The sequence below is a fragment of the Pituophis catenifer genome, unplaced genomic scaffold, assembly GCF_029215685.1.
Source record: "Pituophis catenifer annectens isolate HBS135680 unplaced genomic scaffold, rPitCat1.0.hap2 SCAF_9, whole genome shotgun sequence".
NCBI classification, from domain to species: domain Eukaryota; kingdom Metazoa; phylum Chordata; class Lepidosauria; order Squamata; family Colubridae; genus Pituophis; species Pituophis catenifer.
Window position 1 is genome coordinate 13,840,912 of NW_027256889.1, and position 18,114 is coordinate 13,859,025.

The window sequence follows — 18,114 nt, forward strand, 5'->3', positions numbered from 1 at the left end:
GCTAAACAAATAATTCCCTCAACACTGTCAAACTATTTACTATGTCTGCACTACTATTAATCTTCTCATCGTTCCCATCACCCATCTCCTTCCACTTATGACTGTATGACTGTAACATTGTTGCTGGTATCCTTACGATTTATATTGACTGTTTCCTAATGATTTGATTGCTTATTTGTTCCCTATGACTATCATTAAGTGTTGTACCTTATGATTCTTGACGAATGTATCACTGAGAGCATAGGCACCAAAGACAAATTCCTTGTGTGTCCAATCACACTTGGCCAATAAAGAATTCTATTCTATTCTATTCTATTCTATTCTATTCTATTCTATTCTATTCTATTCGGTTGGTGGTGTGTTGGGAGGCGAAAGTTGGAGGAGCAAAGCAAAGCAAAGGTCAACATCTTGGGGGGAAGGTCAGTAACAGTAACAGAGTTGGAAGGGGCTTTGCAGGTAATCTAGCCCAACCCCCTGCTCACACAGGAGACCTATACTAGGGATTCGAACCGCCGAACTGCCGACCTTTCTGATTGACAAGCTCAGCGTCTTAGCCACTGAGCCACCTAGCCATGGTAGAGTCCAAAAAAAAAAAAGTTGAGATGGCAGCATCCTCCCCAGGAATCACAACTCAGCGGGATTTAGATGTGCGTGGATCACACCAGGGCAGCCGCCATCTTGCCTTTTTTGACTCCAGGTGCCCCTGAAAATTATGGAACCGTGCATGTTATATGAGGCGTCTGTTTCGCTAATTGCTGTAACAAACGGGCAGGAGGCGCAAATCTTTGCGTTAAAACTAAGGGTGGCAGTGGGGGGAACCAACTCCATTCAAAGCTTCTTTTATCTAGACTTTTAATGGATTTCCTGCCAGAAAAAGATGCGAAGCTTCTTTCAACCGAGATGCCAAAGACAATGAAAGAAAGGAGTCTGAGACTATTTATCTCTCTGCAGCCCTTGTGGTCCCATTCAATTCAAGTAACCTGACTGCCACCTTCTGAGCCCGGAACAAATTGATCTAAAACGATAGTGCTTTCAAAAATCACCTGTATATTTCTGTATGTATCTATTCGCAGGTGCATACTTCCTATTGACACGCAGACAGCTGAAGCCCTGGTGTCAATACTTGGTTGGTCTGGACCAGTGATGGGATTCAAATAATTTAACAAACGGTTCTCTGCCCTAATAATTTCTTCCAACAACCAGTTCACCTGAAGTGGTGCCAACTGGCTGAATCCCATCACTGGTCTGGACTAAGCTCAAGCTAAGCAGGGTCAGGTCTGGTCCTTATTTGGGTGGGAGATCACAAAGACATGAGGTTGTGAGTGAGGTTGGGAAATGGGAGGGGGGCACCGTCCCAGAGGTGGCAGTGCTTCTGTGCTGTTGCCAAGGAAATGAAATGAAAGTGATCATGTGGTCACTAAGAATCAAGAGAACCAGCTGGGTGGAATGGTGGTCTTAGAAACTGGACTAGAAACCAGGAGTGTCTGAGTTCCAGTCCCACCATAGACATGAAAGCTGGCTGGGTGACTTCGGGCCAGTCCCTCTCTCTTAGCCCAATCTACCTCGTGGGATTGTTCTGAGGGACATAAAGAGTGTTAGGTTAGTTGCTTGAGATTGTATAGGGAAGGCAGAATATAAATATAATGAATTAGAATTAGGATATGTGTTTATCTAGAGCAGTCACTTTAAGAGGTATGGACTTCAACTCCCAGAATTCCCCAGCCAGCAAGTCCATACCTCTTAAATTGGCTGACCTTAAGAAACATTGCGTTAGAATAAACAATCTCCATTCAAATTGTCACCATCAGAAGCAACCAAGCAATCCAACATTGTCCCTGAAATCTTTTGTGGGCAAAGCTTAGCCCAGGGGTCAGCAACCCGCGGCTCTGGAGCCACATGTGGCTCTTTCATCCCTCTGCTGCGGCTCCCTGTCGCTGGTCCACTCCACAATTGATAGAGCTTTCAGTTAGGACAGGTAGAAGAAAAAGGATGCCACACTAGGGGAAGACTCTATGGTGGGGGAACCGGACTTCCGGTCAGCTCCAGAATTGAATGGGAGGCTTCTGGTTAGGACCTTTATGGCTCTTTGAGTGTTTAAGGTAAGACGCTGAGCTTGTCAATCAAAAGGTCGGCAGTTCAGCGGTTCGAATCTCTAATGCCGCGTAACGGGATGAGCTCCCGTTACTTCTCCCAGCTTCTGCCAATCTAGCAGTCTGAAAGCACGTAAAAAATGCAAGTAGAAAAATAGGGACCACCTTTGGTGGGAAGGTAACAGCGTTCCATGCTCCTTTGGCATTAAGTCATGCTGGCCAAATGACCACAGAGACGTGTTTGGACAGCGCTGGCTCTTCGGCTTTGAAATGGAGATGAGCACCGCCCCCTAGAGTCGGGAATGACTAGCACATATGTGCGAGGGGAACCTTTACATTGACCTTTTAATGAAAAGAAGGACTAAGGGAGACATGATAGCAGTGTTCCAATATTTGAAGGGCTGCCACAAGGAAGAGGGGATCAGTCTGTTTTCCAAAGCACCAGAAGGCAAGACAAGAAGCAATGGATGGAAGCTAACCAAGGAGAGAAGCAACGTAGAACTAAGGAGAAATTTTTTGACAGTGAGAACAATAAGCCAGTGGAATGACTTGCCTTTAGAAGTTATGGGTGATTCATCATTAGAGGCTTTTAAAAAGAGACTGGACAGCCATTTGTCTGAAATTGTATAGAGTCTCCTGCTTGAGCAGCGAGTTGGACTAAAAAACCTCCAAGGTCCTTCCAACTCTGTTAATTCAGTGCCTTTGTGTCTTCGTATAATCACTAAACAAATGGCTGTAAATTGAGGAATACCTGTATTTCATACCAGTGAAATTAAGATAAAATTTCAAAACACATGTTCCATGTTACCGCAAAGAAACAAACATTCAACGGGGAAAAAGTTTGACTTCCCAGATGGCCAAACTTTTTAAATTACGTAGAAGGAAATCTCTCTGCGTGTACTGTACTTTAAAAAGAAATAAGGAAAGGGGGGTGGAATCATATTCATTGCTGGAAATTGTGCACAGATGGAAACCATGATTCTTTCCTTTGATTGCAAGGAGACCAAGAAGGATGTGAGATTCTCTTCATTCTTTTGGCACCATCGTTATTCCAACAACTTCCCCCCTTCTGTTAACCAGGATATTGCAGAACGAAAGAAAAGGAGTCAGAGAAAAGAGTTCAGGAAAAACCCGTAAACTTATTACAAATCATTGACCATCTCTAAAACAAAGCACATGGTGAATCAGCAAGTAAAACCCACAGTGAAGACCCATCAAATATATAACTGGCACGGACCAAGTTTTGGCAAACAGCAAAACAACACTTAGCCACGTTCTGAGAAATAAATCACGTAGATTGGATAGTAACAACCATAAATAAAATGGATGGCCTAGAAAACTGGCTAGGTGAAGAGTTACTGGCTGAAGCCAAGTCAGTTTCTAATGGAGTTAGATAACAAAACAATGGTGGATGTTTCAGAGAGTCCTTCACCACAGGAGTAAACACCTTGTCCAAATGGGATACCCCAAAATTTCCCCTTGAGAACAGCAGTGGGGAGGTCATTCAATCTTCCCAGGGCTGTTCTGAATTTGAGAATGGGAACCATTAAGTATTTGGCTTATGTAGCTGGCTTGGGGAAAAGAAAAATGACTGCCCAAGAAAAATATCTTGAGGTACGGCAGCCAAGTCAGATTGAGCTTCCAGATCTTGGCATGATGTTTAAGGGCTGCCTCGATGCATTTGGATCAGGCAAAGAAAAACCAACAGGATTCTCTGCCAGTTTGTGAGCAACAAAGCGCCAGAAAAATCTATCAGGGGGGCCCAAGGGTGATGTTAGAAGAAACCACATTGTCTTTTCCAGAAGAAGCAACTCTGCGAGAACCGATTCCAGCGTTGAATTAAAAAGTGCCCTGTATTAAGCTGTGGCTAAGGGAGGGGTGAGAAGGAAATGTTGCAATCGAATGGTTTCTTCTGCAGTACGGGTCTCCATACTTGAAGACTTGTGGACTTCGACTCCCAGAATTCCCCAGCCAGAATAACCCATAATGGCTGGGGAATTCTGGAAGTCCACAAGTTTTAAAGTTGTCAAGTTTGGATGCATCTAATAACAGTAACAGAGTTGGAAGGGGCCTTGGAGGTCATCTAGTCCAACCATCTGCTCACTCAGGAGACCTGTACTAGGGATTCGAACCACCAAACTGCCAACCTTACTGATCGACAAGCTCAGTGTCTTAGCCGCTTGAGCCACCTAGTTCTACAGTATTTCAGAATGGCTTCAAATATCTGAATATTAGAAGAAGAAGAAGCTTCAAAGAGACGGAGGGAAGAGAACCTGAATTAAAATTGGCAGGGTAGGCAAAATTATACAGTCCAAGCCAAACTATGATTCACTTTCGTCCTCTTAATAAACTACCAAGTTCCTCTTACTGTTCGTACAGGAAGAACCCTTCCCATAAGGTTTGGTTTCTGTCCATTTCATCACAGCAATTCCCATTGTTTTTTGGTGTGGCTATTTATTCACATAGCAGGGGGGCAATGGAGAACAGCATGATTCATTTGCTCGTTTATTTTTTTTCCCCACCCCACACTGATCACATGAGGTAGCGAGCTTAACTTCCCCACTTTTGATCTTCCTGCTTGATCAAAGCTAACAAGGAGCTATTCAAAAATTTCCACACCTGTGGAAAGCATGTATCGCATGAAGCCACAGTATGTCTAGAGATGGTTGACAATCAGAGTTGGCTCAATTCCTTCTGAGACATGGATCGTAAATCTCTGGGACAGAATTCACAGAAAATACATGGCAAAATCATATCTGTTGTTGTTAGTTACAAAGTCGTGTCCGACCCATCGCGATCCCATGGACAACGTTCCTCTAGGCCTTCCTGTCCTCTACCATCCTCTGGAGTCCATTTAAGTTCATGCCGACTGCTTCAATGACTCCATCCAGCCACCCCGTTCTCTGTCATCCCATTCTTCTTTTGCCCTCAATCGTTTGCAGCATTAGGCTCTTCTCCAGTGAGTCCTTCCTTGTCATTAGGTGGCCAAAATATTTGAGTTTCATCTTCAGGATCTGGCCTTCCAAAGAGCAGTCAGGGTTGATCTCCTCTAGGACTGACCGGTTTGATCGCCTTGCAGTCCAAGGGACTCTCAGGAGTCTTCTCCAGCACCATAGTTCAAAGGCCTCAATTCTTTCGCACTCAGCCTTCCTTATGGTCCAACTTTCACAGTCATACATTGCAACTGGGAAAACCATAGTCTTGATTATACGCACTTTTGTTGGCAGGATGATGTCTCTGCTTTTTAGAATGCTGTCTAGATTTGCCATAGCTTTCCTCCCCAGGAGCAAACGTCTTTTAATTTCCTGCCTGCAGTCCCCATCTGTGGTGATCTTGGACCCCAGGAAAATAAAATCTGTCACTATCTCTATTTCTTCCCCATCTATTTGCCAGGAATTGAGAGGGCTGCATGCCATGATCTTAGTTTTCTTAATGTTGAGTTTCAAGCCAACTTTTGCACTCTCCTCCTTCACCTGCATCAAGAGGTTCTTTAGTTCCTCTTCGCTTTCTGTCATTAGAGTGGTATCATCTGCATATCTGAGGTTGTTGATATTTCTTCCGGCAATCTTAATTCCAACTTTTGATTCATCTAGCCCCGCCTTTCTCATGATGTGCTCTGCATATAAGTTAAATAGGCAGGGCGACAGTATACCACATCTGTATCCCTCCACAAACCTCACTAGAAGTCGTATTTTGATTTAGCTTGTTGTATCAACTCCGCCATTCAATGGAGAAACGGAAGCAAAATGACCCCATTGTTTCTGCATTGTTTTTCCACCTTCCCCACTTCTCTAATCGGGGGTGAAATGCTCCCAGTTCGGACTGGATCACCCGATCCAGTAGCGATGGCGGCAGGTGGTTCGGAGAACTGGTAGCAAAAATCCCTGTGCGCGCCCCCCCCCCCATGCCCAGCTGAGCCGCACGATCATCAGAGGCTTTTTTTTTTACTTTTAAAAGCATTTTTTCTACAACCTCTTCCAAAGAAAAAATACTTTTAAAGGTAAAAAAAAAAAAAGCCTCTGATGATCGCGTGGCTCAGCTGGGATCATCAGAGGCTTTTCAAAGCATTTTTTTTCTGCAACCTCTTGGCCGAAGAGGTGGTAAAAAAAATGCTTTGAAAAGTCTCTGATGATCCCAGTTGAGTTGCCTGATTGGCAAAGGCTTTTCAAAGCATTAGAAAAAATGCTTTGAAAAGTTTTTTTTAAAAAAAAGTTGGCCACGCCCACCCAGTCACATTAAACCCCCCCCCCCACCAAGCCACGCCCACAGAACCGGTAGTAACAAATTTTACATTTCACCCCTGCCTCTAATGATGACTATCCAGATTTTCAATGTGATGTTAAGAAAGGAGAAGATCTGGACTATTGACGTGCCAAAGAAGAAATCACAGAAAAGAGAACAGGAGGGAGGGAGGGAGGGAGGTGAGAAGAATGGGCCAGGCTTCGAGAGTTGTGCATGGTAATTGTGTAACGTACGAACTAAGCGTGTGACAAGCTGGCACATGAAATCAAACATACTGTCAGAGAGGCAACTGCTGTTTGATAGATACAGATGGAAGGGAGCTGAGATAACTTGGAGTTAGGCAAGAAAGAGGGAGGGTGGGAGAAAAGGAGCATCAAGGCAGAGGAGGAAATCTCTCTTGGCATAGAATGAAAAAGAGAGGCAGAATCACAGCCTGCCAGCTGGTAGGACAACAGCACGCATCACATCCCAGCAGCTCTACAAAGAAATGGGGAGGCCGCCAGCCACCTTCAAGGATGGAAGGAACACAATCCGGGCTGCCCCAGAGGGCCTTTTGTTGGTTGGCTTCTTTCATGCAAAGAATAGCGCCCCACCTTCCAAGTGTGACATTTTAATTCCCCTCGCCTTTTTTTTTTTTTAATCCTCCATAATTGTCGACTTGTTCTGCATGACGGGGGGCTTGGAAGGGAAATCGGAGGGAACGGGGAGGTTCTAAATAACACCAGCCAACACAGGAAAAGCAAGGATGGAGGTGGAAAGGAAGAAGAGACAGACGAGACACGTCAGGTCCAACAAGAGGGAGAAGAGTGGGAACTGGCTGGAATGAATGAAGAGAGAAATTGCGAAGTGGACATCGAGAAGTTTGGTACATAAATGCCATTCTGATGCACATGTGTTCTCATGGATGCAGTATGGTTGACAAACTCTCGCACAGGCTCCCAAATGGTGCTTCTCGATATGGTCATCTTCTACAGCAGGAGAGGCAGTCTGTGATTCTCAAGCCCATTTCTTGTGGCCTTTGGGAATTTAGAATACAGAATAACAGAGTTGGAAGGGACCTTGGAGGTCTTCTAGTCCAACCCCCTATTCAGGCAGGAAACTCTATACCAGGGGTCAGCAACCTGTGGCTTTGGAGCCGCATGTGGCTCTTTCACCCCTCTGCTGCAGCTCCCTGTCACTCAAAATATGCATCACAACCGCCAATGTGCAACACCTGCCGGCACACGATTTATTTTATTTATTTATTTATTTTATTGAATTTCTATACCGCCCTACTCCCGAAGGACTCAGGGCGGTGCACAGCCATGAAATAAAACATATACATATACAAAATTTAAAATCGAATAAAATGAATTAAATAAATTTGGCTGAATTGATACCCATAATTTAAAATACCCATATTTTAAAATACAGTAAAAATTTAAAATTTACACTTAAAAGGGAGAAGATTTAGGCGAGGCCAGCTTGATGAAATAAAAGAGTCTTCAGCTCGCGGCGGAAGGTGCGCAGATCTGGAATCCTCTGTATCTCTGGGGGGAGCTCATTACAGATCGTCGGTGCCCCCACAGAGAAAGCTCTCCCCCTAGGGGCCGACAGCCAACATTGTTTGGCCGACAGCACCTGGAGGAGCCCCTCTCTGTGGGAGCATACTGGTTGGTGGGAGGCTATTGATGGTAGTAGGCGGTCCCGTAAGTAACCAGGTCCTAAGCCATGGAGCGCTTTAAAGGTGGTAACCAGAACCTTGAAGCGCACCCGGAAGGCCACCGGGAGCCAGTGCAGCTCGCGCAGGAGAGGTGTTACATGGGAGCTCCACGCCGCTCCCATAACCACCCGCGCGGCCGCACTCTGCGCCAGTTATTGAGCTTTTCAACCCCCGGTAGGCCAACCATGGATAAATCCAAGAAAAGAAAAATTTCAGAAGAAAACAGAACATTTAATTCAACTACATATGCTAGTTTTGTGGCCGCTCAAGAAATAGTCAGGCACGGGAAGGGTTTTGTGGCTCCCGGTGTTTTCTTTTCTGTGGGAAACGGGTCGAAATGACTCTTTGAATGTTTAAGGTTGCAGACCCCTGCTCTATACCATTTCAGACAAAATGTTGTCCAATCTCTTCCTAAAAACCTCCAGTGGTGGAGCACTCACAACTTCTAGAAGCAAGTTGTTCCACTGATTAATTGTTCTCACTGTCAGGAAATTTCTCCTTAGTTCTAAGTTGGATCTTTCCTTAGTTTCCATCTATTGCTTCTTGTCCTGCCTTCAGCTGCTTTGGAGAATAAGTTGACCTCCTCTTCTTTGCGGCAGCCCCTTAGATATTGGGACACTGCTATCATGTCACCCCCTAGTCACCTGTAAATTGCTGGAAAAATGAAGGTCGATCTGGTATCAGAGCTGCACACATTTCCAAGGCCATGTTCCCTTCTATGAGGGGTGGAGGAAGCACCTTCATAAAACTGCTCTCTGAAGCAATGCAACTCCCTTGTTTTTAAGAGCAAAGCAACAGGGGCTTTCCTTGCCTTTCCTTGCCCTCTGTAGCCACCCTGCAGCCTTCTTGGAAAAACAGATAATAAAATTGTGGTTGTGGTTTCCCAGCAAAGTGCAAGTACAGGAACCGCTTCCAACTATTACAAATCCCAGGGGAGCTTAATAGGAAACTATGAGGGGACTTGAAGTACTGAAAATGCAAACCACGTCACTTCTCTTTCCTTTAGAAAAAGATACAGTTTTCATTTTATGCATCAATCCCCTTTCTCCACAAAATTTTAAAAAAAAAAACCTAAACAATCTTCCCCCAAAACATAAGAAATTGGGGAATTCCTGGTCCCAGCCTCTGCAGTGACATTCTTGCAAAACTCCACCTACATCTACATTTTTATTTATTTATTATTACGCCCCCTTTACGGACCTCTTAGGAATGGGGTGAGGTCAGAGGTGGGTTTCAGCAGGTTCTGACCAGTTCTGGAGAACTGGTAGCAGAAATTTTGAATAGTTCGGAGAATCGGTAGTAAAAATTCTGACTGGCCCCACCCCCATCTATTCTCTGCCTCCCGAGTCCCAGCTGATCGGGAGGAAATGGGGATTTTGCAGTAACCTTCCCCTGCCACACCCACCAAGCCACGCCCACCAGGCCATGTCACGCCCACCAAGCCACACCGACAGAACCGGTAGTAAAACCACCTCTGATCCTGGGGTCATGCAATCCCCATTTGCAGCTAGCTTCTATCAAGCAAAGTCCATGGGGGAAGCCAGATTCATTTAACAACTGCATGATTCAGTTAACAACTGTGGTGCTTCACTTAAAAACTGTGGCAGAAAAGTCATAAAATCAAATGTGACTCACTTAAAAACTGTCTTGCTTAACAGTGGAAATTCTGGTCCCAGTTTTAATTGTAGGTCAAGGACTACCTGTGTGTATGTTTGTATAGATACAGATACAGCTACACACACATGAAGGGAAGGAAGGAAGGAAGGAAGGAAGGAAGGAAGGAAGGAAGGAAGGAAGGAAGGAAGGAAGGAAGGAAGGCTACATAGGCTTTTCCAGAGGTAGGACAAAGAGAGGTAAATGAATAAAGGTGTATCATGATGTCATTATGCAAAAAAATATTCACATTCTTGCATCTGGTGGCATGATGTCATTACACACTTGTCCTTTTGGTGTAATCTTCGTTTGATGCCTGTCATTATTCAGCACTTAAGAACAAACCACATCAGCATACAACCGTTTCCTCTGTATTTACTATCATTTCAAATTCTCTTGGCTCCATTTTTTTTTTCTAAAAAAAAAAATTCTTCTGACTGGGCATTTGTGTCTCGCTGGGAAAGCTGAAGAAATTCACTAGCTAAATCATCACAGAGTACTAGACTTGTTTAATTTATACACGAAAGACTCTGGAGTCATAAAAAACGGCTGAACTGCCTCTCTAAAAATAACATTCTGTCTCACAACAGAGGGGAAAAACGGAAAAGGATTCGATTCAGCAAGTCCAAAGTACTGAGCGGTTGGAGTTTGGGAAATGCAGGTATCTCTGCATTTCTCTCTCTTCATCAGATCGATAACATGAAGGATTACTCACTTGTGCTGGTAGGCAGCCTGTTCACTGCATCTTCGGTTTTGCCCCAGGTGATTTTCTTCTTTCACGCTGGTGAAGAAAATAAGATGAACATGTCCAAACTGAAAACTTCTCCAGTTCCTGAACAGGGAAGGGAGAAGAAAAATACATTTTGAACTAAAGTAAGAAATTGACAAAAGGGACGCGGTGGCTCAGTGGCTAAGATGCTGAGCTTGTCGGTCAAAAGGTCAGCAGTTCAGCAGTTCGAATCCCTAGTGCTGCATAACGGGGTGAGCTCCCATTACTTGCCCCAGCTTCTGCCAACCTAGCAGTTCGAAAGCACGTAAAAAATGCAAGTAGAAAAATAGGGACCACCGTTGGTGGGAAGGTAACAGCGTTCCGTGCGCCTTTGGCGTTTAGTCATGCCAGCCACATGACCACGGAGATGTCTTTGGACAGCGCTGGCTCTTCGGCTTTGAAATGGAGATGAGCACCGCCCCCTAGAGTCGGGAACGACTAGCACATATGCGCAAGGGGAATCTTTACCTTTACCTTTAAGAAATAGATGGAGACCAAATACAAGAACAGGCGACCCAGTTGATACTGAAGACGTACGCTGAAAATGCAACTCCTCAGGGGACATGTGAAACATGTGACTTGAAAATTGTGAAACAAACTCACCATGGAATTTGGGGGAAGTAGATTCCCACGATGGGATGAAAGCGATTAAAGCCAGAACTGGAGATCATTAACCTTTATTTTTCTCTGGTTGAAAATCTCTACCCAAAAAAGTTCTATATACAGTTAGTCCTCCTGATTAACTTACGCAACTTGTGCATTAAACCAAGGTTTATTTTTTAATATGGTAGACCAAGCTATAACGGACAAGGTTCCCACAACACACTCAACCATAAACCATCCTGTTTCATCAGTCATCATCATCAGTGATGGCTGATCCAACAAACAATGATTTTAAGTCACTTGCATGCAGCCCTCGTGTGGTGAAGCCTTGAACCACAGGGGCTGCATCTTAGAAACTCAGATTTGGATTAATTCACCCTCACAGGCTTGTCATTAAATTTTTCTCAGTAAAAAGAAAAAAGAAAAGAAAGAGATAAAATATTTTCTGTTGAACATAAGATTGAGTTTCCTGCTCTTCTTCCTTGGCTCTGCATTTCATCTCTGTCTAATTACTCATTAGTCTAGCGTTTATTCATAGCTCCTACTTGGATCCCTGCAGTGTGTTTAATTGGATTATTAAGTTAATCACTTTTATTGGTTTACAATCACTGTTTTCCCAATCCGAGCAACTTTTAGATCATGGACTTCAGTTCCCAGAACTCCCCTACCAGGAATATCCTTGCTAAGAATTGTGGGAATCAAATATCACACATCTACCAATGATTCAGATACGCAAATGTTAGATTACACAACACAGTGAACAATAAACTACCAATTGGCCTGGTTTAACATACAGAGCCATTAATATAACTAACCACTTTAAGCGTTTTTAGCATGCTTTGTGAATATGGACAAAACATGTACCTCAGTATGTACCCCTCACATCCTGGATATAAACTGCTTCAACTTTAATGTGATGGTTGCTAAGCAAATCACTGCAGCTGTTAAATGACTCACGTGGTCGTTCAGTGCATCTAGATTCCCCCCATTGATTTTGCTTGTCAGAAGTCAGTTGGGAAAGTCACAGTAACAATCATGTGAACTCATGATGCTGCAAAGGTTTTGAGTGTGAAGGCCGGTCATGAGTCATTTCTTTCAGTGCCTTTGTAACTTCAAATGGTTGCTATAAGAGTGGTTGTAAATTAAACATCGGACACATATTATCACATGTGGTGGACGTGCCCAAAAGCAAAATGTTGTGGCCCGTATGCGGCCTGTGCAGCTAGTAGCTGATTCAGACAGCGAGGAAGCTGGTGTGGTGCTGCGCCAGCAGCCTGTGCAGCTGGCACTCGAGTCGGACAATGAGGAGGCTGGAGAAGATGTGGTGCCAGAAGCAGGGATTCAGCTAGGGCCTTCAGAACCTCCAGAAGCTCCCTTAAGTGAAGAGGACGAAGAGGAGGAGCCTCTTCTTGATGCACAGGCGTGCAGAGCTGCCAAAAGGAGTCTCCTTGAGAGTAAGGCTTGGGACTAATTGGCCACTCCCTTAGCCTATTTAAGGAGGAACGCCAACTGAAGCAATTTTCAGGGAACAACTTCGTTCACATACCTTCGTGTCTTGTCTTGCTTATCTTATCAGTTTCCTGCAAATTGCTTCTGGGCATTCTGTCAACCCCAGTAAGCTTTCAGTATTATTCTTGGAATTCTTGGCGGCTGTTAAAGCAGTTAATTAACAGCCATCGTTGTACAAAACTGGTTTATTTAGTAAACTAAGGTTTGAACCAGGGGTGAAATGCTCCCGGTTCGGACCAGCTCAGGCAAGTAGGTAGTGATGGCGGCGGGCAGTTCGGAGAACTGGTAGCAAAAATCCCTGCCCCCACCCCCCATGCCCAGCTGAGCCACGCAATCATCAGAGCCTTTTTTTCATTTTAAATGGCTCTGACCAGCCAAGCTCTGACGATCCCAGCTGAGTTACCTGCTAATCAGACAACTCAGCGTGGATCGCCAGAGCCATGTAAAAGAAAAAAACTTTTTTTTCTTTTAAATGGCTCGTAGAAAAAATCCTTCCCCCCTCCCCTCCTCAGTTTGCTTACCTTAGCTGCTGGTCGTAATGCCTTGCTGTAATGCCATTGCAAATCCATTGCATCAGCAAGCAACTGAATCTCCCTGCCTGCAATCAAGCAGGCAGGGAGTTGTGGACTTCAACTCCCAGAATTCCTCAGCCAGCAAAGCAAAGCTGGCTGAGGAATTGTGGGAGTTGAAGTCTACAAGTCTTAAAGTTGCCAAGGTTGGAGACCCCTGTTCTATTGGATAAGTTTTTTTCCCCTTTGGGAGCTTTAAAAAAATAGTTTTTTTTAAGTTGTTCTTTTTTTAGACCTAGCCATTTAAAGTTTAGGAAGTTTTAAATTTAGCTGCTTTTATATAAAAATTAAAATAAAATAAAATAAAATAATATTTCTGCAGATTTCTGAGATTTAGTGTGTTTCTGTAGTGTTTCACTCTAACTACGCTACCCCCCTCATGAACGACATGCTAGCCCACCTGGCCAAGGGGAAGGTTTTCACCAAACTAGACCTCTGCCTGTAGAAATTTGTGAACCGCAGGAAACTTTGCAGTTGTTTGCGGGTGCGAGGGGGTCGCCAGTCTAGGACTGATTGTACTTTAGCCGGGTCCATCTCTATCCCCTCGTTTGACACTCGGTAACCCCCATTTAAAGTTTAAACTACGCTGTTTGTGGAATTTTGTGTGTGTAAAGTGTGAAAGTTGGTTTTTGGGGCTTTTTGTGGCTGTGTGAGGTTCCTGCTTGTTGCAGGGGCCATTATGGGTCTAACACAGCTGCTTTTACATTGTGGGTGAGCCAGTTGTGTTGTGTTGTGTTGTGTGTGTGTAAAGTGTGAAAGTTGGTTTTTGGGGCTTTTTGTGGCTGTGTGAGGTTCCTGCTTGTTGCAGGGCCATTTTGGGTCTAGCACAGCTGCTTTTATATTGTGGGTGAACCAGTTGTGTTGTGTTGTGTTTTGTAGGTTAAAAAAGGGCAAAGAAGTGACATTGACTTGGCCACGCCCACCTGACCAACAAGCCACGCCCTCCCAGTCACCTTACCACCAAGCCCCACCCACTAATTAAGCCCCACCCACAGAACCGGTAGCAAAAAATTTTAGATTTCACCCCTGGTTTGGACAGACTTTGTGTGTGCTGCGTTCTTTGGGATCCGTAGCTGGGGCAGAACACAAAAAGATTTATGACGAAAATTCATACGTGGTGAGAAAAAATGTTAAGACAACATTATAAGCCAGAACTACTGTGTTTCCCCAAAAATAAGACCCTGTCTTATATTTTTTGAACCCCGAAATAAGTGCTTGGCCTTATTTTTGGGGATGTCTTATTATTTTGGGTTGCGTGGAGCAGGACGGGGTTCCTCTTGCCTTCTTACCTGATTTCCAGCTCTGTCTCCCTAACCCTGACCAGAGGAAATGGTGAGGAAAAGCTGCGCATGTGGTTAAATATTTTCAGGGAGGGTTTATTTGGGGTGGGGGGCTTATTTTAGAGCATGTGCTCAAAAGCCTGATTGGGCTTATTATCAGGGGATGTCTAACCTTTTTGCCATTGAGTGCCAAAAGCTGGGGGAGCACTGGGGGGGGTCGCATGTGCGCGTACCCACACCCATAATTCAATGTTCCCCACCCCCCGCACATACATGTGTGACCCCCCCCATGCTCCCCCGCTTTTGGCACGTAATGGCATGGTGGGCCCGGTAGGCCCATTTTTTGCCAAGAAAGCCTCTGGAGCCTGGGGAGGGCAAAAATGGTGTTCGCCACCCCCCAGCGGCCCTCCGGAGGCCGGAAATGGCCCGTTTGATGACTTCCGGTGGGCCCGGAAGGCCCAAACTAGGGCAACCCACCTGCCATAGGTTTGCCATCACGGACCTAAAACCCAAGCAGTATTTAAAAAGAAACAGAAATTAAAAAGAGTCTCTATTATTCAGCTATACCATTGGAAAAGATGAAGAAAAGGCGAGCAAAATAACCAAGAATTTGAAGCATCAGCCTTGCACCATCTCATTTTGCAGAGGGTGGGGGGAGAGCCAATCATTAACATCTGACTATTTGGTAGACACTGGATGACTTAATCTTCCTAGATAAGCATGCAGAATAAAACATAATTTTTATCAGCTCCCCAAATATCCCAATGTAGCTTCAGCTTCTGTGTGGGTGTTTGTAAGTAATGCTTGTTAAATTATGCATCTTGAGGGAAGATCTTTTTTTAAAAAGAGATTTTAAGGGTGGAGACTTGTTTAAAGAGAAATGTAGTTTGATCTGGAAAAGAATGGATTTATCAGTCAACACATGTAGCAAATAATCTGGGCAAAAATAGATAGATTTGTTTCCCTCACTAAACAGTCATCACAGCAAAAAAAAAAATCACTTATTCTCATTTTGATAAGAATAAATCAAATTTTAGTTCTAGAGCCCTTCATTCTGCATACATACTGTGCTACAATTGTCCTCTGAGCTCTGCGTTTTGCTGAATTTTGCAGTGCAACTCCCTCATAAAATGAAAATGAATGTGTGCATTTGGGGAAAGTTTTTATGCGGATACATATAATTTTACTTTCTAAAAAGCAAGCAATTCCAAATGGATGTAGCAAGTGGGCAAATGAACTTTGTAGTGAGCAAAACAGGCTGTAAAGTGAGACAGGCACCCAGCTCTGAAATAAAGTCATGTTGTTGTCTTGACATCACAAGTGTGTTGCAGGGAGAGAAGAATCCAGCCTCAAACACAGAACAAAAATAATTTCAGACCTGGAAACATTGAGCCAGTCTAGAAAGTAGGAGATTGTGAGTTCAAGTCCCACCTCAGCCATGAAAGCCAGCAGGGTGACTTTGGGCCAATCACCAGGAGACTGTAAGTTCTAGTCCCGCCTTGGGCATGAAGTCAGCTGGATGACTTTGGGCCAATCACTAGGGGACTGTGAGTTCTAGTCCCATCTTAGGCATGGAGTCAGCTGGGTGATTTTGGGTCACATACCAGGAGATTGTGAGTTCTAGTTCTGCCTTAGTCATGAAATCAGTTGGGTGACTTTGGGCCAATCACTAGGAGACTGTGAGTTCTAGTCCCATTTTAGGCATAAAGTCAAGCTAGGTGACTTTGGGCCAATCCTCAGGAGACTGTGAGTTCAAGTTCCGCCTTAGCCATGAAAGCCAACTGGGTGACTGGGCCAGTCATTCCCTCTCAGCCCAACGCATCACACAGTGTTGTTGTGGGGAAAATAGAAGTAGGAAGGAGTGTGTGTGTTCTTTGCCTTGAGTAATTTGTAAAAATAATAAAAGACGGGATATAAGCAAATAAATAAAAATTCAGCCAGAAACACAATTCTTCACTGACAGAAAAACACACAATGAGTATGCATCTCAGAGCACCCATGTCCAGTTTTTAATTTGGATATAGTGGCAAGTGGAAGTTGTGCTTTTGTCATGCTCTGTCTTTTGGTTACTTATTGGTTCTTCTTTTGTTCCCTTGGAAGCAAGAACAAGAAAAGAACCAATTAAAGGCTTCCTTCTTCCTCCTCCCCACTTGGCCCCAGTTTCCTCCTCCCCAGTTTGACTGCAACACTGTAGGTTGTTGCGCCTTTAATCCCCTCCTCATCCTAAATCCAGTTCTGACAACCTATGTATCTTGAATAGAGGACTGCCTGCAGCAGCATTTCCAACCTTAGCAACTTTAAGATGAGTGGACTTCATCTCCTAGAATTCCCCAGACAGCATAGCTGAACTGTTGATGGATTAGTCCTGAACTGTTGATGGATTAAGCCCAGAGTTTTCCAACCTTGGCGATTTTAAGATGCATGGACTCCAGGCTGGCTGGGGAATTCTGGGAGTTGAAGTCCATTTATCTTAAAAGTTGCCAAGGTTGAGAAGGTTGGGTTAGCCAATCCTTGCTATCTGAGAGCAAAAGAGAACCATAGCTCACATCCTCGTATTCTGTTTGCAGCCTCTCTAGAGATATCATGACTTTTGCTTCTGGTTTCAGCCTTGACTTTGAAGCCAGCAGAGGTCCAATCAACAAGGGACAAGGGAAGGTTATAGTGTGCGCTTGTTTGTCATCTGTGAAATTAGAGAGAAGGCTTTGTGCTTTCATGTGGTACCGAAGATCTCTTCGTTCTCTCCCCCCCCCAAGTTAATGGCAATTTAAAAAACACCTACTTAGAATTTAGAGTGCACTAATTAAATAAATTGTCATTAAAAAACTGGCCATCAAGAGGCAAAGCAAAAACCCATCTTGTTCTGCAAAGAAACAGCTACAGAATGAAGGAGTTACCATTGGTAAATGGAGAAGAGAAGGAAAGAAGCAAGACAACACCCTCACCCCCAGTCAGGGGTGAAATCCAGCAGGTTCTCACAGTTTCTGAAGAACCGGTAGCAGAAATTTTGAGCAGTTCGGAGAACTGGCAAATACCACCTCTGGCTGGCCCCAGAATGAGGAGGGAATGGGGATTTTGCAGTATCTTTCCCCTGGGGTAGGGTGGGAATGGAGATTTTGCAATATCCTTCCCCTGCCATGCTCACTAAGCCACACCCACCAAGACACGCCATGCCCACCAAGTCACACCCACAGAACTGGTAGTAAAAAAAACTGGATTTCACCACTGCCCCCAGTGAGTAATTCATTGGATGGGGCTCCTTGCCTTGAGAACCAGAAGCTAAGATGGTGGAATCATAGAATTTTCATAGAATAGAATTTTCATAGAATGGAATGGAATGGAATGGAATGGAATAGAATAGAATAGAATAGAATAGAATAGAATAGAATAGAATAGAATAGAATAGAATAGAATAGAATAGAATAGAATAGAATAGAATAGAATAGAATAGAATTCTTTACTGGCCAAGAGTGATTGGACACACAAGGAATTTGTCTTTGGTGCATATGCTCTCAATGTATATAAAAAGACAAGATACATTCGTCAAGAATCATAAGGTACAACAATGATAGTCATAGGGTACAAATAAGCAATCAAGTCATACTAGGAAACCATGAATATAAATTCTAAGGATACAAGCAACAAAGTTACAGTCATGCAGTCATAGGTGGGAGGAGATGGGTGATAGGAACGATGAGAA